This window comes from Natator depressus, chromosome 1 (genome assembly GCF_965152275.1).
Source record: "Natator depressus isolate rNatDep1 chromosome 1, rNatDep2.hap1, whole genome shotgun sequence".
Taxonomy (NCBI): domain Eukaryota; kingdom Metazoa; phylum Chordata; order Testudines; family Cheloniidae; genus Natator; species Natator depressus.
The window spans coordinates 222,277,231-222,295,584 of NC_134234.1; the positions used below are offsets into that span (position 1 = coordinate 222,277,231).

The 18,354-nt window shown below is 44.2% G+C and overlaps 1 protein-coding gene across 2 annotated transcripts in view; it reads right to left on the reverse strand.

Moving 5' to 3' along the window:
* Window positions 1-18,136, reverse strand: part of BCL2L14 (BCL2 like 14) — a 35,809-nt gene extending 17,673 nt beyond the window's left edge. Inside the window, exons 1-2 of one of the 2 annotated variants that reach the window (XM_074936335.1) lie at window positions 18,118-18,136; window positions 6,108-6,228 (exon numbers count right to left, since the gene is read on the reverse strand). The gene's annotated coding sequence lies outside the window, so the exon portion shown is untranslated. Of the gene's footprint in view, window positions 1-6,107; window positions 6,355-18,117 lie in introns of those variants that run through there. The other variant, XM_074936326.1, reaches the window with a different exon arrangement.
* Window positions 18,137-18,354: the final 218 nt, after the last annotated feature.

The following is an 18,354-nucleotide window of genomic DNA, read 5'->3' on the forward strand; positions in this document are numbered from 1 at the left end:
AGCCCCCATTACCTGTGTGTATATTGCAGCTCAAAATCATATTTCATTTTAGACCTTATGCTTTTCATCAGAGGGGAAAGACCCAATTCAGCCACTACTTCAGGAAATCACTAGAGTCTTTAAAGCTATGGAAAGAGAGGTCAGTGCTGGGCCCGAAAACATTTAAATAATAATGCAAGCCACGGAGAGAAAGAATCACAACAGTTGGGGAGGTGGGGGGTGAGGGAAGAGGGATCAGATTAAAAAAAAAAAAAAAAAAGTGTTTCCAGCCATAGTGTCTTTTATGTGTGCACATGCATGATTTCCCAGACTTCTGTGAACTAGTAAGTCATTTATATCCTACCTTCCCTAATTCTTCATGAACACCAAACACAAGAGAGACTCTGAACTATTTACTGGGCAGAGATGAGGCAGCTGGGATATAGGAAAAAGAGAGGACACTAGTCCCTATCTGCACCAAGTAGCTACTGCCCGCAGTAAATACAATGCCTACAAATGCTGCACCATAGACTCTAGGGCACTGGCTGAGCTGTTTAGAAATGGGCTCTAAAGGCTGCTCTTAAGGACATGAGCCACTGAGTTTACAATAGAAACCAATCTAAAACGCCATCAGGATAGAGGCAGAAAGACATCAGATAAGGAGCAATTAAACCAGATGGAGAGAAGGTAAGAATTGCAAACACATGTAAGAAACAGAAATGAAGGAAGGAATTCTAACTGTTGTGAGAGAGACTGAAGATGGGAAAGGAATTGGGTAGACACAAGGGCCTGGTTCTCAGTTATCCCATCCATTGCATGTGGGGCAGGGATGCAGACATGGCTTCCTCAACTGGAAGGATGCATCCTGGCTTCTGAGAATGACTGGAGCAATAAGATACGGTTAAAATGGGAGACAAGATTGCTCCCCAAGATTTGACAAGATGGGGGAAGTTTTCTCCAGGCAAAAAACTAGTTACAAAATATATTATAAATAACCCTCCTGTCAGCGGAGACAGTGAAGTTGCCATGTGTTCCTCTTAACATGAGATGGCCAGGACCTTTGTTTTACATCTCAAAGTTGGAGGATATATAATAGGCTATTTCTCCCCCCTACAGAAGGAGGGTCTAGAGAGGACCTCACTCTTTCAGATTCCTGCAAACAAGCTCGTATGCACCTAACAACTTTCATCCTGGAAGAACCCAACATGTAAAAGAATCAGCCCATTCATCAGTTCTGGGCCTGATGCAGCAGCTTTGCTTATGAGAGTAGCCCCTCTGAAGTCAACAGGACTATTTATGACGGGCCCTTTTGGCATAAAGTTGTATCAGTTTGGGGACTCTTCAGGATTATCACCATCTCACAAGGTCAGTAACAGGAGAGATCTAAGGGTCATGGAAAGGATTTCAAGAGAAGCAGCATCTTGCATTAGATGTGACCTAACACTAGGTTTCAGCACTTGGTCTCCTGAAGACAGACTCACAGACTTTAAGGCCAGAAGGGACCATCGTGATCTGGTCTCACTTCCTGCACATCGCATGTCACCAGAGCCTCACGCACCCCTGTAATAGTATCTCAGCCAGAAGTTATTTGCCTGAAGTCCTCAAATCTTGATTTAAAGATGTCGAGTTACAGTGAATACACCATTTACTCTAGCTGAAACCAGCAAGTGACTCATTCCCCATGCCGCAGAGGAAGGCGAAAAATCCTCAGGGCCTCTGCCAATCTGACCTGGGAATTTATTCCTTCCTGACATGTCCTAGCACCTAGGACAGGTCTTCACTGCAGCATTAATCTGAGTTATCTACGTTTGAGTCAGCCTTGCTTGAGTCAGACCAGACACGCTTCCAGATAACACATGAGGCGAGTCTATGCTGGTGCTGTACTCACTCGTATGTGTTGCTAGGACTTCTGGGAGGTGCATTCCATGGATCTTTGTACTGCACTAAGCTGTACTGCTCCATGAATTCTCTCTCAGTGAATTGTAGGAAAACTTGTCTGTCCTTTCTGGACATGTAGGGGGAAATATGGAAAAGTACTGGAGGACTAGCAGTGTTCACCTGTGTCCACCCTACAGAGTAGCTGTGTAAGCTGCCAACTAGTAGTGCTCACTTATGTAGTAGCTTATCTCCCCACAATTGGCCAGCCTACCTGAGTTAAAAACACCATGTCACCCAAGCATTTTGTGTGTGGATGGGACTGGAGCTGGGGTAACTCGAGTTATAACTCAGCTTAAAACAGTGAAGCCAAGCCCCGAAAGTGAGAAGCCACATTCCCTAAATTGCTTTACGCATCAAAAAAGTCACTACTGCAAGTGGCAGGGAGAGCACCTAAAGCCAGGTCTTGGCAGGTTTAAAAAAAAAAAAAAAAAAAAAAAAGGAAATAATCTATAATTAGTTTATTACACTGTTTAGCTGAAAGTGTCAAGTCAATTTGTGGTTTAGAGTTGTTGTTTACAGAATACTTCCCTCTTCATTACCATGTCACTTCTTGACCATCACAGGTGGGCTCTGAACAGAGAGCTCATCAGCCCTGTTGCATGAGAGAGCTCATTTCCTTAGGAACTGCTTTTAGATGAGAGTTTCTGAAAAGACGGCTTTTTAATGGGTGTATTTGTCTTTACTCATGCTCAGGAATCCCTGAAAGAAGCTGAAACCAGAACCGGTACATTATTCTCTAGGCTTTGCTGGAATTTAAGTATCTTGGAGGAAACAGGAAGTGTTTTTATGGAGGATGGTTTGAAGAGACCTGGTATTGGCTCATTCTCAGTCAGTCTGGCCTTGTTTTTCAAAGTTTCTGGAGTTCACAGGCATCTGAGCGGACACAATGTTTACTTCCCTCTCCTTTATTTTCCTGTAGCCCCCCCTCCTTTTTTTTTTTTTTTAATTCTGCTGAAAAAAATGTCATGTCATGTACTTTCCATGAACTGGCTGACATGTTGCCTACTCTCATGATATGAATCACAAGTCTTGTGATATCAGGTAGGTATTGTTTTAAACCCCATATGAACCTCCGCTCTTTTTTGTTTTGTTTTTTTTTAAATGTAAAAGAAGTTTCTAGCCATCACAATTACAGAGAAAAGCTTGGAAGTGTGAAGTAACTGCACACTAGAGTCTGAAAGACAAAGGAAGATGACAAAGGAAAAAAACAACCCCCCCCCACCCATCAAAAGACTCCCCACCCCCTACCCCCACTAAAATGTGTGTTATTTATAATTATTTTGGTAAGCTTGAGTTTGGCAACACTATGAATGAAATTAATGGATTCTAAGGCCAGAAGGCACCATTAAATCATGTGTTGACCACCTGCATAACCCTGGCCATAGATTTCAACTAGTTCCCCCTGTATTGAGCTCGATAACTTGTGTTTGGCTAACAGGTTTTCCAGAAAAGCATCCAGTCTTAATCTGAAGACACCAAGGGATGGAAGATCCACCACTTCCATTGGTGTTTTGTTCCAATGGTTAATCACCCTTACGGTTAAAAATTTGTGCTTTTTTAAAATTTGAGTTGTTTTGGTTTTACCTTCCCGCCATTGGTTCTTGTTAGATCGTTCTCTGCAAGATTAAAGAGCTCTTTCTTACCCAGTATTTTCTCCGCATAAAGATATTTGTGCACTTTAAACAAGTCACCTCTTGATTCTCTTTTAGATCAAGTGTAGCAAATGAAGCTCTTTAAATCTCTTGCTCCAACATATTTTTTGTAGCCCTCAAATCATGTGTGTGTCTGTCTCTGTATCCTTTCCAGTTTCTCAATATAGCTTTTAAAATGTGGACACCAGAACTGGACACAATATTCCAGTTTCAGTCTCTCCAATGCGGTAGTCAGAAGTTTAGAAAAAACAAAGCCACCACACACCTTTCTTTTCCTTCTCACTACTCCCCTCTAGGTCATGTTCCTCTGTACCAGACATGGACCAGCCACAGAGCTTGCTTATAGCCACACCAGATGTGTTCATCACAAGATCCTTTAATGCTGTGCCAGCTATGGCTGAGTTAGTTTAAATAAGGTATTTTACACATTTCCATCTAATAGCTGAACAGTATAATCGACTCTAGCATCCATTACACAATCCGTTTTGTTTGAATGGACCCAGTTCCAAAATGATCTGCACTGCTCTGTAGGACTACCTTCTCCTCATTGTTATTGATGTGGAAATGATATGTGGGCTTTGAGTCTTGCGCTGTTACTGCACTGAAGTGTCAGAATAGGATAACAAATATTTTAATTTGCCTTTCCTTTTAGTATGGTGCTGTTCTGCCTTTCCTTTATTAAAGAACAGTTCCATTTGGGAATGAAGGGTTTGTTTATTTTTCCAGAGAAAGATCCTCTATTTCTTGCATTTGTTATTTTTCCCGTATGTATCTGAATTACAGTAGCACTTTGGGGCCCCATTGTGCTAGGCGCTGTACACAGAGTTATAGACAGTCCCTAACCCAGACATAAGGTAAAAAGATAGACTAAGAAGTCCAGTTCTGATTTCTAATCTATATCTTATTGCTTCACTTCTCAGGTTATACAAGAAGCTTGGATGATTTACTGTGAAACCTGTTTTGAAAAACAAAACTTAAATAAAAGGCAGCGCAGGAAAAACTGACTAGATAACAATTTCTCTCACTGAATCATCACACGCTCACACATGCTTTTTTCTTTCATTCAGTTCCGCCGCTGTTTACATGCGGATTCACAGTCTAACGTAACTGAAAGCAGAATTGGGCATCAGAGTTTTTGTTTTGTTTTTAAAGGGGTGGGCAGTTCTTAGACTTCTTTCAGAACACTATCCCTTATAAGCCCTCCGCCCTGCCATCTTAAAAGCCCCCATAACATGCCAACATTGCTCCTGCCAGTAAAGGAGGACTGGAAGCAATGCCATTTTGTATTTCTAGAGCGCCCATCGCTGAGGTATCGAAGCACTGCTTATACAGTACCCTTCATCCAAGAATTTCAACCCACTTTACAAACATTAAGTCAGCTATAACATCCCTATGAGGTAGGCAAGCATCAGCTTCCCCTAATATGGGCACACAGTTGGTTCTGGATAGAACGCAGCAGCTTTTTAGGCCAGGAAGTTAAGGACATCTTATCTAACCCCCAACTGAAGGGGTTATTTAGAATTAACAAAAGTTGAATTTCACCAGGACACTAAAGTTAAACACTCCCATTTTTATGCAAACCTCCACTGGCTCTTTAATGAGTCAGGAGAAAAACAGACATACAACAAATCTAGGCTACAGGAACATGCTTTCAGGTATATTCCTCACAGAAGAGGAGAAATTCCCTGCCTACTTTATGGCTGTTCAGGAGACACTTCCCGTACTCAGAGCTGAAGGGAAGGTCACAGGCTATAAAGGAGACAGACAGCTTAAACGGGACATACAAATTTACTTTCAATACACTCATAACTGGTTAAGAGTTCATATTTATGCCACAGCCAATAAATCAAATCTTCAACTTCACAGTGATCGTTAATTCCATTCTGGGGCCTGGTTTAGTGATTATTACTCAGAGAGAAGAATGAATCACCACCACTACTAAGTTGCAGGATTTAAAAGATCATTTTGGTTAGAGATGGAGAAATCCCACATGCAATTATTGACCCAGCTGGAACCTGTGTAGCCTTTGAGATCTGAGCTGGTCTCACAAAACAAGGAGGTAAAGATGCACATTCTGCATGAATTCACTGGGTGAATCTTCCATTGACATGAATTAAAGTTCTACATGCAACAGGTATACACAGCATGGATTGTAGAGGAGAACTTTGCCCTCTTTAGCTAGACAAGCAGAACTAACTTTTAAAGCACACTGAGTAACGTTGTCACAAGTTTTGTAAGCCAGTTGTGTAAGAGCTCTGAATATTTTGGTTCTAATGATCCCACGGGACCTCCAGCTTTTTCCATTTCTAGCCCAATCATTTTTTTTTTAAATGACAAAGTACTGAGTTAAAAAGAACAAAATGGAACAGTTGTTTCACTAATATATTATACACAGTTACATCTCTATATGAATGAAGTTCACATTTACAACACTTGATGGTTCAGATAGTCAGAAATGGCCCAGCATAGTCTAACAGAAAACCAAGTGGAGGGGGGAAAAAAGATTAGCATAAATTATTATTTTAGCTTTGTTTTTACCTTCCGCCGAAGTTGCACCAACAGGCTTAAAGTCTCTTGAGCTGAGCACTTCCTTATGTTTTTCCGGTCACTATTTCTTTTCTGTTAAAACCAGTTGAGTCTTGTAATCTTCCTGGCTTTCCTTCAAAGAAAAGGGGGTAATGTTTTTATTTTAAAATTTCTGCCTTTTGTTAAAACATTTGCTTACATGCTTCAAATAAGGGCAGAGCTGCACTTGAGAGAGTGTCTTTCACTTCCTTATAATCAGAGGTACTCTAGAAATCTTCCAGTTTACATTAAGAGCAGCTAGGGGGTGGGGCTGATGGTGCCCATGTGACTTTCCTGAAAAAGATACAATTTACAATAGGGAAGCAAAAAGTCTATGGCAGCTACCGTTCCCTGGGGCAAACATTTGCACCCTTATCTGATTCAAGGCCATTTCTCATCAATTTAGGTCAGATTGCACCACCATGTTGATATAGTACTTTTCTTTTCATAATAATTCGGGGGATACTCCTACAAATTAAGAAAGATATGAAATAAATAATTTTTTTCTTTTTCACTTGTATTTACTCAAACGCCACAGAAGATACTGATCACTCACTCACATGATGCTCTTAACAGTGACACCATATTTCTTTACAGGCCTGGTGGTCTACACTGCTGCTATAGCTCTGAGCCCAAAGTTCTAACCCAGTTTTCAGATGTGGTTAGGTCCCCTGGACACAGAACTGTTTAACTGTGGTTATCATCAGGTCAGGGGTCTGTTGTGTTGTAACTGGGCCCCTTTACTGAAGGGTAAATGTGGGCCTAGTGCTTGTGAAAGGTGCTAGCTTGACAGCCAAGGAGAGTGAAGTCCTGCATTTATCCACAGGACAGGTACAGTGGCATTATAAGCTTTTCCTGCAGCTTTTGTGCCTCAGTTGAGATGGGTGGGGGGAGCTTTTAGGACGAAGAGTGATTGCAGACTGAATTGCTCAGCGGAGACTGTAGAATTTCAAACCCTCCAGGATTGGCCTGGAGTTTCCCGGAATTGACATCAATTTCCCAGTGACTATTGAAAGCAATCTGGGAAATTTTAATAGGATATTTTAAGAAAGTGACATCATATGTTGGGGGAAAAGATCTCCCAGAATAACTTTAGGTAGAGTTGGCAACCCTATGAGACTGTCATAAGGAAGCCAGTTCTGAGGGTAGATTTTTGTGTAGTGGTGTCTTGGGTAATATAGACTGGACTATAAACCCCACCAACTCATTTCACGTGTTTCAAGGGAATAAAACAGCTGTTGGGAGATAAACGGGAATACAGTTTAAAATGCTGCTTTGCATTTATACTGAATAGCAACTTCCAATCACAGATCTCAAAGCCCTTTACAAACATTCATTAAGTAGGTTACACAATGTGCGTTGCAGATATTTTACATATAGGGAAACTAAGGCACGGAGGATAGGTGATTTGACTAAGGTCACAAAGTAAGTCAGAGCTTGTCTATGCTTCAAACACCACAGCTGCAGCAGTGGCTCCGTAGGGCCTCAGTGTAGACACTACCTACACTGATGGGAGGAGTTCTTCCATTGGCATGGGTAATCCACTTCCCTCAGAGGTGGTAGCAGTAGTGCTGTGCACACAGGGATTTAGGTTGACTTAACACTGCTCAAGGGTGTGGATTTTTCACACCCCAACTGAGGTAGTTAAACTGACCTAATTTTTTAAGTACAGGCCTGGCCTCAGCGACAGATCTGAGAATAGAACCTACTTAACCTGACTTCTGCTCCTCTAATGACTTCATTAACCTGCTTCCCTAAGAAATGAAACTCACCATTTTTTAACCCTGCAATCTGTTTTAATCAGACTTTATACCACTGCAAGACAAGAACATTCATGTGCCAACATGTTTAGTAAGCTGTGCTAGCAAAACATTGCATATGCTGTGGCTATTATAACCTGTTGACTGCATCTGTCTCAGGGCCAGCCTTTGCTTTTTGGATCATATGTTGCCATAATTACATGGGATTTATTTAAAATACTTAAAATGCCCCTCATCACCATCTTTTGAGCACCTCATAGTGGGGTGTTTTTTCCTTCAATCTAAGAATTTGGCCTTTTCCACATTGCTCTTAACAATAAAACTGAATCTCTCCCTCAACAGACACTTACAACAGACTCACTTTGAACTTCTTGTCCACATTCTCTCTCCCTCCGTTCTTATTCCTCAGACTGAAATCAGACTAAGTTCTCTGTAGACTTTCCATCTTGCTTCTCTTGTGCCAGGTAGCTACCCACCCTCCTGCTCTTTACCTTGGTGTATGCCTGTTGGGTTTCTTGCATTTTCCGTTTGCCTTCTACCTGAGCTGACTGCTTTGCTCCAGCTGGCACTGCCCCATTCTTAAATGTATCCTGTATCTTCAGCTCAGCCAGCCAAAGAACTCCTGAGGCTGCCTCACCCACAAATCTTTAAAAGGGAGCAGCTGGTATAAATCAGGGTAGCTCTGTTCAGTTCTTGTGTTTCTCTTGGTGCTTAACTTGATTTGCTAGGACTGCAAGGGAATGTTTACTTGTATAAAAACAGGTTTCTGTGGCCATTAAAAAAAAAAAAGGCCTGAAAATATTCTGTTGATGTGTTTTTATTTATACATTTCATACACAAGGAGGGTTTTTTGTGGTAGCTTGGGGGAGTTTGAGTGCGGGAGCCTCTTCTATAACTAAGGGTATTAGATAAGTGTCCTCCTTTATCAAAGGCGAGGTTTGGGAGCACTGGCTGGGCTGTAGCCCATGGAGGTTGTTAGGTGAGAGGGGGGTTTCTCCTTGGTCAGGGGTTATTCAGATGCTTGGGCAGCTTAAGGTGGGGATGAAATCTGGCTAGTGTCCTAAGCTGGGGTGGTGTCAAGATGGCTTTTCCAGCAGCTAGCAGAAGATCAAAGTCTGTATAATTCCTTCACCTAAGTGAAATGTTTGCCTAAGAAAAATTCAGTTAAAGCCACACCTGGTGAACTCATAACAAAACTCAGTTGACAGTGAGCTCATAAAACAGTGCCAGGTTGTTTCAAATTGTTGCAATACACAAGATGCTAGTTCAGTTATAGTGAAGTCCTGCTTAGCTTGAAACGAAATCACGCCATGAAAATAATTTTACTTTAAAAATGGTCCATTCTATACAATTAAAGACACGAAAACCTTTGTCTGAGGACAATAGAAAAGTTGTACAGGTAGAACAATTCTGGTTAGGGCGGTGATATCTTCACTGAAATAGTTATATGAGCATAAAATCCTAGTGTGGATGAAGTTATAAAGGTGACTTATAGCAGTATAACTGTATCCACACTAGCTTTGTTTGGTTAGTTTTTTGGTTTGTTTTGTTGTTTTAACTATACCACTCTACCTGCGTAGTTAATGTAGCAAAAAACAAAACACCCATCAAACAAACCAAAACCCAAAATCACATATCAACTATACAACCGTGGCACAAAACAAAACACCCTAAGTGTAAGGGGACTGTTGCCCCCTTACTAACAGTCAGTGGGGGTGTTTTGGTTGGCTAGCTCCCAGTACTAAAAAGGGGAAGGGTCTATAGGAAACCAGGACCCTGAGACTGACAGCCCCCAGGAACAATGGGGAGAGGCCAATGCTCCAGGTCAGCCTGAATGACAGGGCGAGCAGGCTAATCAGGGAGTCAGGAGGCCAGGGAGGTCCCGTCCTCCGTGTGAGCAGGAATTGCCTGGGTCAGACAGAGTGGGGCCAAACTAAGGAGAAAGCAGGGGCTTGAGCTGAGCTGGGGAGCAGAGCTGTGCCAGATCCAGAGGGACCAGAAAAGCAGCCCAGAGAGAGCAGACCCGGTCCTGGGAGCAGAGCTGCAGCCCCAAAGCCAGAGGCACAGCCCAGAGAGAGCAGACTTGCCCTGGGAGCAGAGCTGCAGCAACCAGAGCCAGAGGGGCCAAGGAAGCGGCCCAGGGAGCTGGAGGCAGAGCAGCAGCGGTGCAGCGACAGAGTGGTGGAGCTGGGGCTGGAGCAATGCGGAGCTGGGTGCGGTGAACAGCTGGTGAGAGCGAGGGGGACCCTGGGAGCCCAGCGCAGGGAGACACCTCAGCCAAGAGGCTCTGCAGGCCAGGCTTGGATCGTAACCCCGACAGGGCGGGGGCGACGCTGGGAAGAAGGGTCCTACCAATTAGAGTCTGAGAGCGTGTGGCCACCACCAGAGCACGTGTCCAACCCACAGCATCCCCGCAGCACAGCCAGGGCCTGAGAAGAAGGCCTGGGACATACAAGGAACAGCCTGTGAACTGTCCTGACATTCCAGAGACCCTGTTTGTGAGGTTCCCTGCCACAGAGCGGGGTGATGTGTTTCCTTTAACCTTTCCCATTTTTCCTTCTTCTTCTTAAAATTAATTGTTGATTAAATAACTTGCATTTGCTTTAAATTGTATGTAATGGTCAGTGGGTCAGAGACGTGCCCAATGCAGAGAGAGTACCCTGGAGTGGGGACACCCTAGCCCCTGTCCTAGGTGACCACAGCAGGGTTGGGGGTCGAGCCCCCCCCCCGGAATCCTGGGCCCAGCCTTGTTGGGGTTACAAGGACTCTGCCAGACAGGAGAGTGGAAGGGGAGTCCTCAAGGGCAGGGAGGCCACTGGGTAAAGGAAGTTGGAGCGAGGACTCAGATCCTTTCGCTAGCCCACTTCACCGGGGTAGTGCAGAAGCCAGGAAAGTTCCCCACAAGAGCGGGACTATTCCCCCGCTTACATAAGGTGGACGAGGCCTCAGTTTTACAGTCTGATAGAAACAGATCAGCAATAGATTTGGATCAGCTGTGACACCTGTTGGGCAGATGGTTCTAATCCCAGTGTCCCGCAGACCCTGCTTCCCAGGGTATTGGTTACGTAATTGCTGCTACTTCATCACTTCCTACTCACGTTTTCTGGCTCCAAGGCCGACGAGCAGACAGACGGACAACCAAAAGTTTCGTATTAAAAATAAAAGCCTCCCTTCATAAATAGCTAACATAAATTAACCAATAGCCATATCCCCCGACAACCAAACTCATAAGACAAGAATGAGATTCAGTCAGCCATTGGGAAAGAATGAAACTGATCAGACATTCAGTAGAGCATCAAGAAATATTGCAATTTTATAGATGTGAGTAACACGGAGGAGGGAGAATATTTTATACCCGTGATCACAATGACTCTACTTGGCTTTTCTTAGATGTGTGGAGTGGGGGCAGGGCAGGGTCGGGGCATCAGCTTTGGAAGGACAGAAAAATAACAGACATGTTTAGTTAAAGTTTAACTGACACAGCCTGATTACAAATACACATTCCTGCACAAGTCACGAAGACGTGATGTGTAAGTGGGTAGGAGCATGGATGAGACCAAGTTTAGGTTCTGTTCCTAACTTTTGCCTCATTTTTCATTTAGGTTTTCAAAAACCGCAGTTTTTTCACAAATTCAAGTTTTTGTCATCCCTTTCTCCCTCCCCCTTCTCCCATTTTTGGCCATTGAATGATATCTGGCGTTAGGGAGAGGCTCTACTTTTTTGTCTTCTCTCTTTTCCTTTTTCCACTCTGTAACTTTTCAAAACTTCTCCACTCTGAAAAAATTACAGAGGGACATATGGCAAAATTAAGCTCTAACTTTGCCACTCTAACTTTTCAAAATTCCCTCAACTTTTCAAAAGTTACAGAGTGGGAGAAGGGGGAAGAAAGCAAGAGAAAAAGAGCGGAAAACCCATCCTGGGCATTATTCATTTTACTGCACGTCCGGGGAGGCGGGGGGGAGAAGATCCCTCAAAAAAACCCCAAAAGCTTAATTTTTTGGGGTGGGGGGAGTGTGGGAGGGGTGTCAGCTCTGTACATCATTATCTTTGGACCAGGTCCTGGGCAGCAGCACAGCTTAGAGGGGCGAGGCAAAAGTGGCTTTAAGATACCTTTGTGCTCCCCCTGTTCCTCAGACAGTCTGTATCAGGATGGACTTCTGACCCCAGCTGCCGTTTGTCCCAAGGGGGTCATTCTATTAGTTGAGAATCGCTGACACACTTCCCTTTTCCCTTGTGTCAGCTGCTGGGGGTGGAGGGCAGGGTGTGGAGTGGTATGGGAACCACAGAGGTCTCTCCCCCATCCCAGGGTCCCTCTAGGTGGGACGATTCTCCAGAGGCCTAGTGAGATGGCTTTTATTTTTAAGAAATTGAAGAAGTGTATTTTCTTTAAAAAAAACTGTTGAAGACCCCAGGTCACTAACGAAATACAGGCATGAGCTTCAGAGCACAAATAACTGTCTTTTGAAAGTCATTTCCTGCTTTACCCTGGGGCCACCAGAGCCAGTGACAAAGCTGCAGTGGCACAGGAGAAAGCCCTACATCTGCCAAAACCTGATGTCAACACCCTTGGAGTTAGCCCTGATTTTAGCCACTGGCGTAGCTGCACCAGTGCAATGCCCTAGTGGAGTTAGGGGAAACAGGGGTGAACACCAGTTAGGGTGGCCAGGTGTCCGGTTTTCAACCGGAATGCCTGGTTGAAAAGGGACTCTGGCAGCTCCGGTCAGTACCACTGACCGGGCCACTAAAAGTCCAGTAGCTGGTGCAGTGGGTCTAAGGGAACCGTGGGCAATGGGAGCTGCGGGGGTAGTGCCTGCGGGAAGGTGCAGCACGCAGAGCCCCCTGGCCCCTCCGCCTTAGAAGACGGACATGCCGGTCACTTCCAGGGGTCGCCTTAGGTAAGCGCCGCCCAGCCGGAGCCTGCACCCCTCACCCCCTCCTGCACCCCAACCCCAGCCCTGACCTCCTCCTGCACCCAAACTGCCTCCTGGAGCCCACACCCCCTCCCATACCCCAACCCCCTGCCCCAGCCCTGAGCCCCCTCCTGCACCCCAAACCCCTCATTCATGGCCCCACTTCGAGTCCACACCCCCAGCTGGAGTCCTCACCCCCTCCTATACCTCAACTCCCTGCCCCAGCCTGGAGCCCCCTGCCACACCCTGAACCCCTCATTTGTGGCCCCACCCCAGAGCCTGCAACCCCAACCGGAGCCCTCACCCCTTCCCACACCCCAACCTCCTGCCCCAGCCTGGTGAAAGTGAATGAGGGTGGGGGAGAGCGAGAGAAGGAGGGAGGGGGGAATGGAGTAAGTGGGGGGGGTGAGGCTTCAGGTCAGGGGCGGGGCATTGGGGCAGGGCATGGGGCAAGGGTGTTCAGTTTTGTGTGATTAGAAAGTTGGCAACCCTAGCACCAGTGGAGCTGATCCCAATTTCATGCAGGGATAAGCAACATCCAGGCAAATCCCAGCTTTCCTTGTCTATTCTAGGGGTTTCCTTTGGTGCAGCTACACTGAGGGCTGAAATTCCATCATGTAGAGGGAAAGCATGAGGTGGGTGCAAGAAAGTTTAGCACCAAGGGCTTACTTGATGTATAGGACTTGTGCTGGTCCCTCTGCCCACAGAGGCTTTTCATTTTGCTGAGCAACACCGATCTACACTGAGTTTGAGTCCTACCCTTGCCAGTTTTCAGACAGCATGTGTTGTGCACGTTATTTGCTCTCTGCCTAAATACATGATAAATCTCTCACCCACAGCAAAGCTTTTTCCTATGCTCCCTGCATTGCTTTAAGGCTCATGGCATCAGCAACCCTGTTTTGCTTTTGTGTACTCTCATTTTGTGCATAATAGTTTACTTCCTCCTGTTAGAACAATGGCAAAAACCGAGATACCTGTTTTTTTTTAAAATGGAACATTTTGTACAAACATTGAATAGGAGAGAGGAGTAATAATAAAAAGACATTCTTATGCACTTGACTCATTGTAGTTGATGGCTGTAAAGGCAAAAGGTTATAAAATGGGATTATAGAATTGGAGACCACAAGCTGAATGAAACCATATGAATCAAGGGGATCAGAGATTGATGCAGTACAGTTCCAGTCTGTGATGATTATTGTATACGCATGGGTCGGCGACAATAATGACTTTGGTTTGGATTTCTGCAGACTGGCTCTATTGTAGCATATTCCTAGTAAGTGAGAAATACTAATTTTCAGACCAGAGATGCTGCTCCAAGAATGAGCTGAACTGTTGCTCTTTGTGCAGGAATAGAGGGTGGAAGCCTAAATGCATGCCACAGATGGCAGACTGATAAGCCTACATCATTAATATATTCAAACTTTGTCAATTCGTATTAAATGAGGGCAATGATACCCAAAGAAATGCATGGAATAAAATCCTCAACTTCGAGGAAGGCACACAGCTGTGAAACTTTGGGATTTCTTTCTCTGCATTCCTTTGGGCATTATTGCTATAGGGTGGTTGTTGTTTTTTAAGCGTACAATAAAAGTTGCTTTTTTCATTTAAGCTAAGGCCTAACATCTGTGTGCACCAGGGCTTTTTTCTGAGATGGGAATACTGGATTTCCAATCTTCCTGGTTCTTTCAATTTATTATTCCATTAATCATAAGACTTAGCACTTACATAGAACCTTAAATCTTCAAAGCAGCATGAAGGCCTCAGTCCTGCAAGTTATTCCAAGTTACTCTTGTGCTCCTGTAGAGAGCCCTACTGAAGTCAGTGGAGCCCCTTGCAGACGTAGGGGGCCACCCGTGCAGAGTACCTTGCACGAGAGAAGGCTAATTTACTATTCTTCACAACAGAAACTTTATTATCCACATTTTAGAGCTGGGAAAACTGAGGCACAGAAGTCGTTAGTGGTAGAGCAAGGATCAGAAACTAGGGATTCATTTTGTCACAACAGATGTAAAGAGCTGTACAAGGGAAGTCATTTGCAGTGCACAACAATAGGCTTTATGGGTCTGTGACCGGGAAAGGCCACATGGCTATAGATATATTAGCTCCAGGCTGAACAAATCCCTGGTACCAGGATAAGTTAAATGGCAGCTGCTCCAGGTCAATTAAGACACCTGGGGCCAATTAAGAAAGAAGGCAGGGAGAACGCTAGGTTGATTGGGACACCTGAAGCCAGTCAGGGACTGGCTGAAACTAGTTAAAAGCCTCCCAGTTAATAAGGTGGGTGTGGATGTCAGGAGCTGTGGGAGGAAGTTGTGCTGTTGGAGAGACTGAGCAGTATACACCATATCAGGCACAAGGAAGGAGGCCCTGAGTAAGGGTGAAGGGAAGCTTGAGGAAGTGGGGGCTGCTGTCGGGAAGTAGCCCAGGGAATTGTATGTGTCATGTTTCTAAAAGGTCAGCTACCATAGCTGATACTATTAGGGTCCCTGGGCTGGAGCCCGGAGTAGAGGGTGGGCCTGGGCTTCTCCCCCCGATTAGTTACTGAGACTGGGAGACAACAGAGACTGTGCAAGGGAGGATAGCTTCTCCTCACCTCCCTCGCTGGCTTATGATGAAAATGGCGCAGTAAGCTATGACCCTTGTCTCTAGAGAGAGAAGGGTTATGTGGAGGGTCACAGTGAGCCTCTGAGGCTAGTGTAATCTGCCAGGAAATGCAGGACCCATGGAGACAAGGACAGAGCTTTGTCACAGGGCCTTATAAAAGCCAGGAGCAGTGCTAACTATTCTGGAGTGCCATCTACTGACACTGTACATAGATAAACATAACAGAGAGCACAGTTGTCATGTCTTGCTCACTGAGAGCTGGTTGGGAAAACCATTTGAATGCAAAGTGTAATTGCCACATAATGATAGTTTTCAGTGAGAAAATTTCAATTTTGCTGGAAAATTTTCTATTTTCCATTAGGAAAACCAAAATGGAATATTTTGTTTTGTTGAACTGACCTGAAGTGTTTTGTTTCAAGTCATCTCAGCATTAAACTGCATTACCCTATTATATGTTTTCAGTGTTGTTGTAGCCAGTCTTGGTCCTGGGATATGAAAGAGACAAGGTCTTCTTCAGCTCAAAAGCTTGTCGCTTTCAACTAAAGAAGCTGGTCCAATAAAAGCTATTACCTCACCCATCTTGATTTCCTATTGTAGCACATTGCCTCATGGGAGTTGTAGTTCTGCCCCTCATTCTTTCTTCATGGGAGATGTAGTCAGAACAGGGAGACTGGCCTGTAGGGGAGAATAGGGACAGCAGGCTCCCGAACTACAACTCCCATGAGGCAATGTGTCCCAATGGGGAAATGCAATTGAAGGAAACATTTCTGTTTCAGGAATGTTGAAATGTTTCATTTTGATCCAATTTTTTTTCCATGACAAATTTCAATATTTCAACTTTTCTTCCTGATTGGGGATAAAAACAAATGTTGAAATATCAGAATTCCCCATGGGACAGAGAGTCTGATTTTTGCCCAGCTCTGCTCCCAGTCCTGTGCACTATGTACTAAAACATGCAGTGCCTCATTACTTTATACACTATTCTTTTATTTAAAAAAATAATAATAATTTACATTTGTATTACCTAGCCAAGAGCTGTGTATGGGTAAGTGCACAGTCTCACCAGAGACTCCCTTCTTTGGCAAAAACTCTGGTAAATGACAACCTTTTGCTAGCTCAGTGACTTAGGGGAAAATTTTCACAAATGCCTAAGTAACTTGGGAGCCTAAGTCCCATTTTCAAAAAGGACCTAAACTCTTAAGTCACTTTTGAAAATGGAACTTGTCTCATAAGTCAGTTAGGTACTTTTGAAAGCGTTACCCCTAGTGTTTCCCTCAAAATTACTTATGTGGTGTTTCAACAGGTGTAAGGCAGTGCAGAATTCAGACCTTATCTCTATTCACAGAGGTGATCAAAGCTATTTGAGTTTCCCCCAATGAATTTCAAAACTGTTTACAAAGGTAAATTCCATTATTTTTTAAAAAGTGCGTCCACTGCTTTCTGACGGGGCCTGAATTTTTCCAGTCAAATTCAAGCGACCCTGGGCTTCTTGGTGTCATTAAAATGGCAGCCAAGTGAGACACACAATAACCCCCTTTGCTGGATGCAGATATTGAAACATTGGAAGGCATTTCGGAAAGCTGCCGTGAAAATGCCTTTTTACAGAGAGAGTATATTTTCTTATTTAGTAAATATCTATCTAGTTAAGGTCTAACTAGTCACTGCTATTTTCCTTTAAAAACAACTTCTCTTGTTTCATACATCCACTGCATTCCAGTCTGATCTGGATTTAAAAAAACATGAACAATTCAAAGCACTGTTGTTAAATGCATAGAAACAATTTATTTCCTGGGACCTGCAGTGTCCTGAATTTGATGTTGAGGCAATCTGTCGGCAGCCCTCGGGCTACAGCGAGCTTGAATATAAATATGTATTCCAGTAACACCTACCATGTACTTGGCACTACCCACACACAGTCCCTGCCTGTAAGAGCTTGCAATCTCAAAAGAAGAGTGATTCATTGAGGCAAGGGGAGAGAGAGATAAAACATACAACTTTCTGGTTTAAAAATATGTGCCCCCTCCCCTTTAATCACATCACTCAGCCATTCATTATCACCAGCTCTCATTTTAAATCTACCTCCTTTTCTCTTTAGCTAACCATTGACTTGTTTTTGTACTTTTCCCTTTCTCTAGCCCAGCAGAAAAAACAGGAGGTTGTGAATGGCTCACATTGGACCACAGCTGCATATATCCCGAAAGGGATCTTCCATTGCATTTCTTCAGCTGTGAATGAGATGGAATGCCTGGCTGTGCACTTCCAAGCTCAGTTCCAGGTGCTGGGTTCCTACTCTATCAATTTTTGTGCCAAAAGGACAGATAAGCAATGACTTGCTCATGAAAACATTTCTCCTAGTGCCTGATACGTTCTGCCTAGCAAACGGTTTGGAGATAAAGGATTTTTAAGTAATAAGATACACGTTGCCTGGGCCCCATGCAGAGTAACATAGCTGGAAATGCATTTGACAAAAAAGCCCACTGTAAACATCAGTTTCATTTAGATGCTGCTGACAATCCCCCTTGTGGTGTTATCCTGCCATTATTATTTATTTGTATTGCAATTGTGCCCAGACATCCCAACCAAGATCAAAGCCCTATGGTGATACCCAAACACATAGTAACAGGCAGTCTCTGCCCCCAGAATTTTACAGTCTAAATAGACAAGACAGACAAAGAGCAGGAGGGGGGAACAGAGAGTGAGGTGAAGTACCTTATTCAAGGTCATACAGCAGGAGAAATTTCTGCTCCTGGCATCCATCCCAGAGCCCTACCCACGAGACATACTGCTCTCACTCTGGCGCTCCCAGCCTAAGCAGGGTTGAGCAATAGTTGAATGCAGAATGTCCAGGAAATATACCAGGGTGCTGCAGGAAGGTAACTCAGTAGGATACTCTTTTTCCCTCTCAGTCAGCACTGAATCAGAGCCTTAGGCTGGCGCTAGGAAGCC